We start from the raw sequence: 8,254 nt of genomic DNA, 5'->3' as shown, positions 1-8,254 counted from the left end.
GCTATTGAGCTGCAGTGGGACTCTCTCACACTCCCCAAGCCTTGGGCTGGGCAGTTGGGTCTCCCACTCTTTAATGAAGATGCTGCAGCAAGAAGTATTAAGCAAACAGTTCAGGCAGCAAGTCCCCATCATTGTGCCCCAGCCCAGGGCTGGGAAACTGAGGAGCCTTTCTCCAGCAGCTCTGGAAGTCCTCTTTTGTGTCTTTCCCAGCTATGATAAAAAATAATAGTGAACGCTCCTATAGATCACCCTCCAGCAGAAAGTCAGCTTGTGAAAACACCACGCTGTGTCCATCTGAGTCACCAGGTCTGGCACCACACGACTTACAGCGCTTCCTCAGACTCAAAATGACCATGCATGGATTCAGGACCTCGAGGCAACCAGGACAGCACAGCTAGAGCCTTGGGCAAGGGGACTATAGAGCTGCTGCAGAAAGTGACGAGGAGGTGGGGACGAGCGTGCCCCAAGCCCGGGAGCAGATGTGAGGGCAATTCCCAGGAGTGTGCCGGTTGGTAATTCATTTGTGTGTTTTGAATTGGGCCCCTAGGGAGCTGTGCTGTGCTCTCCCGCCAGGGCTTCCTGAGGCTCCTGGGATTAATCGCTGCTGAAACTGGCAGCAGAGCTAAGAAAGTGAAATCCAGCCTGGCTGGGTTTCCCAGGTGGTGAGGGGCTCAGACAGCTGCTCCTGCTGCCAGGAGGCCGAGAGCCTGAGGGAAAATGCTGCTGGGGCCTAGGCGGGTGGCAGAGGTGGCGGCCGGCAGGGCAGGGCAGGACATGGCCTGCTGCCTCTGTCCGGCCACTCTGGCAGTGCCGTGGACTCTGCGTCCAGTCCCTGCCCGCCCCCAGGGAGACCAAGAAACAGGTGGTGACAGACATGGGGCAGATTGGCATTCTTACAAGGTGTCCCCACTACACAAGCCCTGGCTCAGGAGGAGGCCACACACCAGCGGGCAGCCCCCCTGACCTTGGCGATGGCTCCCTGCGGGTCCCTTGGTCACTTCTTCTCCTGCACTGAGGACTTGGGGGTGCTGAGGTCCACAGTGGCCCTGGGCTGGGAGAGGCCAGCCCTTGAACAATCCTTGGCCTGCTGCAGGGCTGAACTATCAGCCAGTGGGGTGTCTGGGCCCTGCTGCCCAACTGTAAGCCTGAGTCTGAGTGTGAGCATGAATGTGAGCATGAACGAGCATGAGAACTGGGAGTATGAGCACAAGTATATGAGTGTCAGTATGAGATGAGTGTAAACCTGAGCATGAGTGAACACGAGCACAAGTATGAGCATGAGTGTGAGCATGAGTATGAACATAAACATGAGCACATGTGAGTGCAAGCACAATTGTGAGCATGAGCATGAGTGTGAACATGAGTGTGAGCATGGATATGGGCATGAGTGTGAGCCCAACTGTGAGCACGGATCTGGGTACAAGCATGAGTGTGTGGGCATGAGCACAAGTGTGAGTGCATGTGAGCATGAGTGTGACACAGTATGAACATGAGTGCACGAGTGTTGGTGTGAACATGAGTGTGAGTATGGGTGTGAGCACGAGCATGAGTGCATGTGTGAACATGGGTGTGAGCGTGAACAAGACGATGAGCATGTGTGCACACCTAGGCCAGCTTTCTAGGGCTCGGTCCCTGCCACTTTCCTGGTCTGGTGCTCTTTGCATTTTGACAGCAGACAGGGAGTTGACGCTGGTGTGCGGTGTGCATGGCTGCAGGGGGAGGGAGGGGGGAGGCGGTGGCCAAGTCTGACCCGGAGTCGGACCCTGGGCCCTGGAAGCAGCTCTGTGCTTGCCCAGCGCTTGTCCTGGTGGCCAGGGACATTTGTACTCACCAAGGATGCCCCCTTCCCAGCGGCTCCCGCGTGTGTGCCTGCTGTCCTCTGTTCTTTTCCCTGGAAGCCAGGACAGGGGAGGGAGCCCCACTTCCTAGGCTATGTATGGTCAGGAGGTGGGGGTAGAGGGGAAGCTGCTCAGTCACCGTGCTGTGTTCCCTGCACAGAGCTGCTGAGGCCCAGCATGTCATAAAGGCTACTCAGCCAGCAGGGAGCAGCACTCCCTGAGGCCCGCCCTGGAGGTGATAGGACAGGTCAGGGCTGGCGGGGACCAGGCAGGGTGGGTGTCAGGGCAGCCGGGGGCCAAGGGCACAGTTCTGGCTGAGCTGGGAAAGCAGGGCGCCGACCTGGAACGCTTTTCTCCGTGTTCCTTTGGTTCTTTTCTAAGGCCTTCACCACCAAGTGCCGAGGAGATCAGTGGAAACAGGGACAGTGAGGGCTCAGAGAGGCGCAGACGTCCCACTTACACCCACAAGGGCTGGTGAGGGTGCGTGTCCCCCGGTCAGGGGAGGTCAAGCCCCAGCCAGAGCAGGCGGGACCTTCCCCGCCCGCCTCCCTGTCACCGAGGTGTGAGGCTCTCCGTGTTCCAGCAGGGCCTGCACCAAGGGGTTTGCAGGAATCCCAGTCTGTCGGGCCTCCAAAGCAGGCGTCTGGGTCCCGTCCAGGTCCCCTGACCCGGTGAGGACGAGGACTGCCCCTCCCTGCATAGTGGGAAGACAGCAGGTAGGGTACGCGAGCCCTCCAGGCAGCAGTGTGCGGGTCAGCACCCTCCCCCCACGAGGACGTGAAGAAGTAAAACACACAAAGAAACAAACAGAATGGTGGACACAGCGCCATTAAGGGTCGAGGAGGAAATGGTAACAGCAATGAAAGGATGAAATACAAAGGCAAATTTTAAAATTATAAGCAGAGGGCACAGCAAATCCCCACAGCTCCACTGAGCATCTCCCTCCACTACTGGCTCAGGCCGGTTTTGTCTCCTCTCTAACCCTGGCTGCCTTTGATATGAGATTTCTTTGAAGTGACTCCAAGCTATCAGAGGGCTCCTTCTCTGAATGTCACAGTGACTCTGGAGAACAAGGACTGAAAAACAAGCAGGCAGAACCACGAGCACATCTGGAAAAATTAATGCCGATTCCTTACAATCAACCAACTTCTTATTTCAGTTTTAAAGATAAGTTTTCAAAAAGGAGAGAAACTTCTTGTTGCTTTTTCTAAAAATCTCTTTATTCCTTGTGATAGGCAGCATTATCCGCCTCACCCCCCAGTGCATGTACCCTGCTCCCTAAACCTGTGCACCCCGTGCCTTCGTGGGAGAGAGGCTTGGTCCTGTGCAGGGCTTTCTTGGTGGACCAGGGCTGGGCTCGTGGCTATTTCTGGTCCTAGAAGCCGAGAAAGGCAGGAACCAGGCTCCTGCCCCTGTGCCTGCCAAAGACACAGCTCTGCTGGCGCTGGATTTCAGATTTCTGACCTCTGGAACTGTAAGAGGATACATTTTAAAGCTGCTAAATTTGTGCTAACTGGGTACAGAAATAATAGAGAACAACTAGAAGCCCTTTGGCTTCCTTAGTCCATTCTTTTTCATTTCTGCTGTCACAGGGCGACCGCTCTGCACTCTGCACCCAGCACCGTGCTATCCTACTGTGCTCTGAACACCTCACCAAAGCCACCTGGGAAGCCTAATTCCCAAAGTGGAAGTCTGAGAGCTGTGATAGGAGATGGAGTCGCAGGGCCCAGCTCTCACGAGCGGCTAAATCAGTCTTAAGAGTTGTCTGCACAGTGGGTGTGTGGAAATCCACACAATCAACACATGCGGTTTCCACCTCCTACAGCTCCAGGTTCAGCCCCTGAGCGTGGAATCTCCAGGTGAACCATGAGCCAAATAAATACCTGCTTGTTAGAAATCTCCCGGGCTCAGGCATTCTTCGTACAAAAAGCAGCACAGAGGGACACGGAAAGCTTCAGACAGGAAGGGGTCAGCGGTGCCACTTTACAGACGGAGACTTAGGCTCAGAGGGTTTCAGTGACTGAGTCCATGTGGCAGGAAGGGGCAGAGGGACCTGAACCCTGGCTCTCTGAAGACCCCACCCCCATGCTCCCTCAGCCCACAGGGAAGCACAGCGTCTCTTCCCTGGTAGGAAGAGACCCGAGACTACACAGGTCCCAGGAGAGGTCTGATCTAATTAAGTCAATCCATTAAGCACTTGTTTTTGGTGAAAAGCGCTTACATTAGTATATTTTAATTGTATCTTTTATTAAATTTTTTATCAAGTAATATAAGCTCATAATACAAAACTGTGCAGAGCTACACATTCCCCCGCTCTCTCCCAGGAAAAGAAACACAGTCCACTCTTTTGGCTGATCCCTGGATATTTATTTCTGTCCGAACGGAATTATTCTAAGAAATTATTCTAAGAAGCTGGGGCCTGTCAAGGATGTCCAGCTCACCACACACTCCTACTTTGGGTTCTGCTGATCCGGCTCTCGTCATGGCGAGGAAGCTTCCAGCTGAGCAGGCATTTTCGTCTTTGGTAAATCTTTATCTTCACTGCTTTGTAGCAACCCCGGCCTCTCCCCATCGTGGGGAAGAAACCTCCCTCCCGGGGCCTGCAGACAGCCTGCTCCCTCCGCCCATCATCACACCTGGGGTCTCTGCCACCACCCTTATAGCCCCAGTGGGGTCAGACCCTCTGTGTCCTGGGGCGCACTGCTCCTTCTGAGCCTCGCTGCATTGGAACGCATGCTCCATGGATTTTTTTTTTTTTTAAATGCCTGGATCTGTTTTGAAGTTTTTTGAGAACTTTACTTCCAAAGTATCCATGCTGCACCTGACATTAGGATGACACCTTGCTTGGATGTAGAATTCTAGATCAAAAAGCAGTTTTCCTAGGGAATGTGATGACATTGCTCTTGACGAGTCCGAAGCCCCTGTGGTTCCGAATCTCTGCACTGACCTGGTCTTTTTTTTCCTGGAGAATCGTAGGAGAGGCCCAACATTTTCAAATTGCAGAGCCCCACACCATAATGGAGGTCCACTTCCTCCACCTTGTGAAGTCTTTCAATCCGGAAGCCTTCAGGGAAAGTCTGGCTGGCTGGCATTTTTTCCTCCCAAGTACTGGGATTGCAGGCGTGTGCCACCATGCCTGGCCTCTCTTTGTTTTTGGAGATGGGGTCTCTCTATGTAGCTCAGAGTGACCTTGAACTCACAGTGATCCTCCTGCCTCAGTTTCCCAAGTGCTGGGATTACAGGTGTTCAACATCACAGCCCATTTACAATCTGGAAACTTCTGTTCTGCCTTTCTGGAGCTGTCTTGGGTTGTTTTGCCTCTATTTCCCCCTTTCATGATGTTTCCCTTCTCTCTGGCACTGCTACGATTGGATGCTATGAATCTCATATTTGTCATTTGTTCATTCATTCAGTTTCTCCCGTTTCCCTCTCTTTGACATTTTCCTCTACTTGCTGGGAAATCCTCACCTTCTTTAAAGCTACCACTGATTTTTCTTTCATTTTTGTTTCATGCTGTCTTTGTCCTCTGAATGTTTCTTTCTTGTCTTCTCCTAGGGCTGCACCTGTTTTGAGGGTGCATTCTGCTCTGCCTTTCAGGTATGGCAGGTTCTCGTTTGTTTTGCAGTAGTCTCCTGTAAATTTCTTTGTGGTTACTAACTTTATTTAAGGTCTTCTTCAGACTTTGCTTGGTTTGTACCTGGTGTGGAACATATGCTCCGAGGTGGGGTGTGGATTATTCTGGGATGGTAGGGGCCTCTCAGGGCCCCTGGCCGGGTCACATGCTGACACATGTCCCGTGCCAGGTGTGGAAATCTCTCCAGCTGATCGTGTCCCTGGAGAAGGGTCCTCAGCCCCTGCCTGGAGATTTTAGTTCTGGCTGTCTTATTCTTGGCTGCTTAGGGAAGGTCAGGAAGCAGGCTGGACCCCAGCTTTCCACTGCATATGCACTAATTTAAGCCCAGTTTTCAGTGTGCGTGGCCTCTCCCAAGCCCAGTGCCTCCAGAGACTGCAGCCCGGGCCTTTTCAGTAACAGAATCATTGTTTTCTGCCACAGCAGCTCTTTGTGCAGTGAGAAAGTGACTATTCAGCCTCAGTTTCTCTATGTCAGGTGTGACTGCCGCCCATCGTTCCTGGGTCCCTAGGGCTCCGCGGGCACCCAGGCCATACAGTCAGAGGCAGCTGCCGCGATCCACCCGCTTCTGTGCCCCTATGTGCTCTGCGGTGTGGCCTCAAGTCTGAGATCTCACTGGTCTGGGACAGCCTGACTTCCTGCCAACATGCCCGTCTCCTTGGCTGCTGACCTCTAGCCACATGGTCTGGCCCTGGGACGAAAGAAGAGGCTGAAGGCTCTTTTGTCCTGGATGGAACCAGACTGCACACGTCCCCTTCCTTTCCACTGGCTCTGTCTGCTGCCCTATCGCCCCTTGGTGCCGGAGCTTCACAGGCACTTCTCACCCACAGTGCCTGGCTGCCTTTGCTTTGTCAGTACCCATGGAGACTGGGGTGGAACCGTGAACTGGGTTTCGCCAGATTCCAGCATTTCAGTCTTTATCGATTCATCCAAAGGAAGTTTCCCACAAAGGAATTTAAAAAGCAACAGATATTTAAGAACTTTATTTTAAAATAGTGAAGAGCGGCTGGGCTGGGCTGTTTCCCTCAAGCTGCTTGGAGGGATGGAAGTCACGGAGTCAATGTTGGGACAGGGCTCTGAGCTTTGAAAAGAGCTGGGAAAAGTGAAGATCAGCGTTGGAAGGAGCGGGACTTTCCAGTGATAGAACACGCTGAAAGCTCTGGATGGAAAAGGCAAAGAGCATCCCGAATTATAAGTATCTTAAAGGCCAAGTCTCCTGGGAAAGCTTATGGGATTTACTGGCTCTCTGCCAGGTCCCATCTCAGTGAGAGGCGGTCAGTGGAGAATACAGATCTCTACAGAAATGAATCGGCTTCTCCCCAGTGGATGCTCCTAGATTCTGCAATTTACATTTGCCCTTTAAAACGTGAAGTGGGAGAGACCTGAGGAAGCCTTGGTCTGGTAACTGACTTTCATTAGAACCCAAACGGATTACATTCCAGTGTGAGCTGCTTATTCCAGAGTGCAGGCAGCAGAAAACCGTAGCTTTCGGGGAGGGGAAAGAAGCGGCCACAGGATCACCCTGTATTTTAACAAGCACTTTACAATGTTTAAATTGCCAAGTGTGGCAAACCAGAACAGCCCAATTATACTCTAGACAGGAGGAGGAGTATGAATTCAGCCCCAAATGAAATCAAGTTGCCCAGATCCCACTTCGGTGAATCACCCACATGATTCACATGCCCATGGTGTGAATCACGTCCTCTGCCCAGGCAGGGTGCCTGGCATGGCGTAGCCAGGTCAGTGAGTGGCGGTCGTGATCCAGCTGAGCCGCGTCCCAGGGTCTGGGCCGTTTCTCTCTCCCCTTAGCCACGGGAGGCAGTCCTCTGCCTGTAGAGGACACTGCAGACACTGCCTATGATTTATCCCAGGGAAGAGACCGGCTTCAACATAAGCGTTCACCAAACTCTCATTCAGTGCCAGATTCTACACCATGCTGATACTTAGTTATCGATGCAATGATTGTGGCTGTGAAGGAAATGTATGCCCAGCACCTGTGGACTGAATAACGTGTCCTGTCCACTGTGTACCTCTCACTTGAGCTTCACAGTGCCCTGTGTTAACTTTTCAGTTTCCCTATTAACAGAGCGGCTCGTGGAGGTGAGAGGCTAATGGGGAGTTTCCACAGACGACAGCCCGGATCCTGGGGTCCATCCTGTGCCTGCCCCTTTGGTCACTACTCTGAGCTGCCCCCCCTAAACAGCAGCCACTGTAGCTTAAAGGAATTTAGTGAGTGAGACGGCACCAAAGTCAAAGTGACAGCCACAGTTTGGTAAGGGCGACCTTGCAGCTCACGCTCTGAGGCTGTTGGGAGTGTCACGGACTGGCCTTGCTGAATTTCAGGGCTTATGCTCTCTGCTGCCTCTCCCAGGGGGCTGAACGGTCGTGAGAAGAGCCCACAGGAAGGAGCGCAGCTCTTGTGCCAGTCCCAGCTCCTCTTGCTGGCGACCTGGGGGGACTTTGCCACCATCGGAGCAGCTGCTGGTTCATAAGTCCTGCAGCTTTGGGAGCAGCTCAGGAGCCTATAACCCAGCTCCTCATGGGTGGGTTTTGTCCACACTGCACACCCTTGGTTGTCCGCCATTGGGCCGGCGGTCAGCAAACTGCGCGCCAAAGCTCTGTCGACACTGCAGATCCGCTTCTCCAGCCACAGACGCAGCCTTCTCCTCTGTGTGAGAAGCAGCGTTTCCCTAACGAAGATCATTTGGGGCTTATGCTAGCAGCAGGGGCTTTTCTCACTTCTATCCAAAGGAACCCAAGGTACAGGAGACTTTAAATGAATCGG

Source organism: Cavia porcellus, unplaced genomic scaffold (assembly GCF_034190915.1).
Source record: "Cavia porcellus strain 051 isolate PalLab524CR breed Dunkin Hartley unplaced genomic scaffold, mCavPor4.1 scaffold_14, whole genome shotgun sequence".
In the NCBI taxonomy this organism is placed as follows: domain Eukaryota; kingdom Metazoa; phylum Chordata; class Mammalia; order Rodentia; family Caviidae; genus Cavia; species Cavia porcellus.
The sequence above is the reverse complement of the archived record's forward strand: the minus strand, read 5'-3'. Positions refer to the sequence as shown.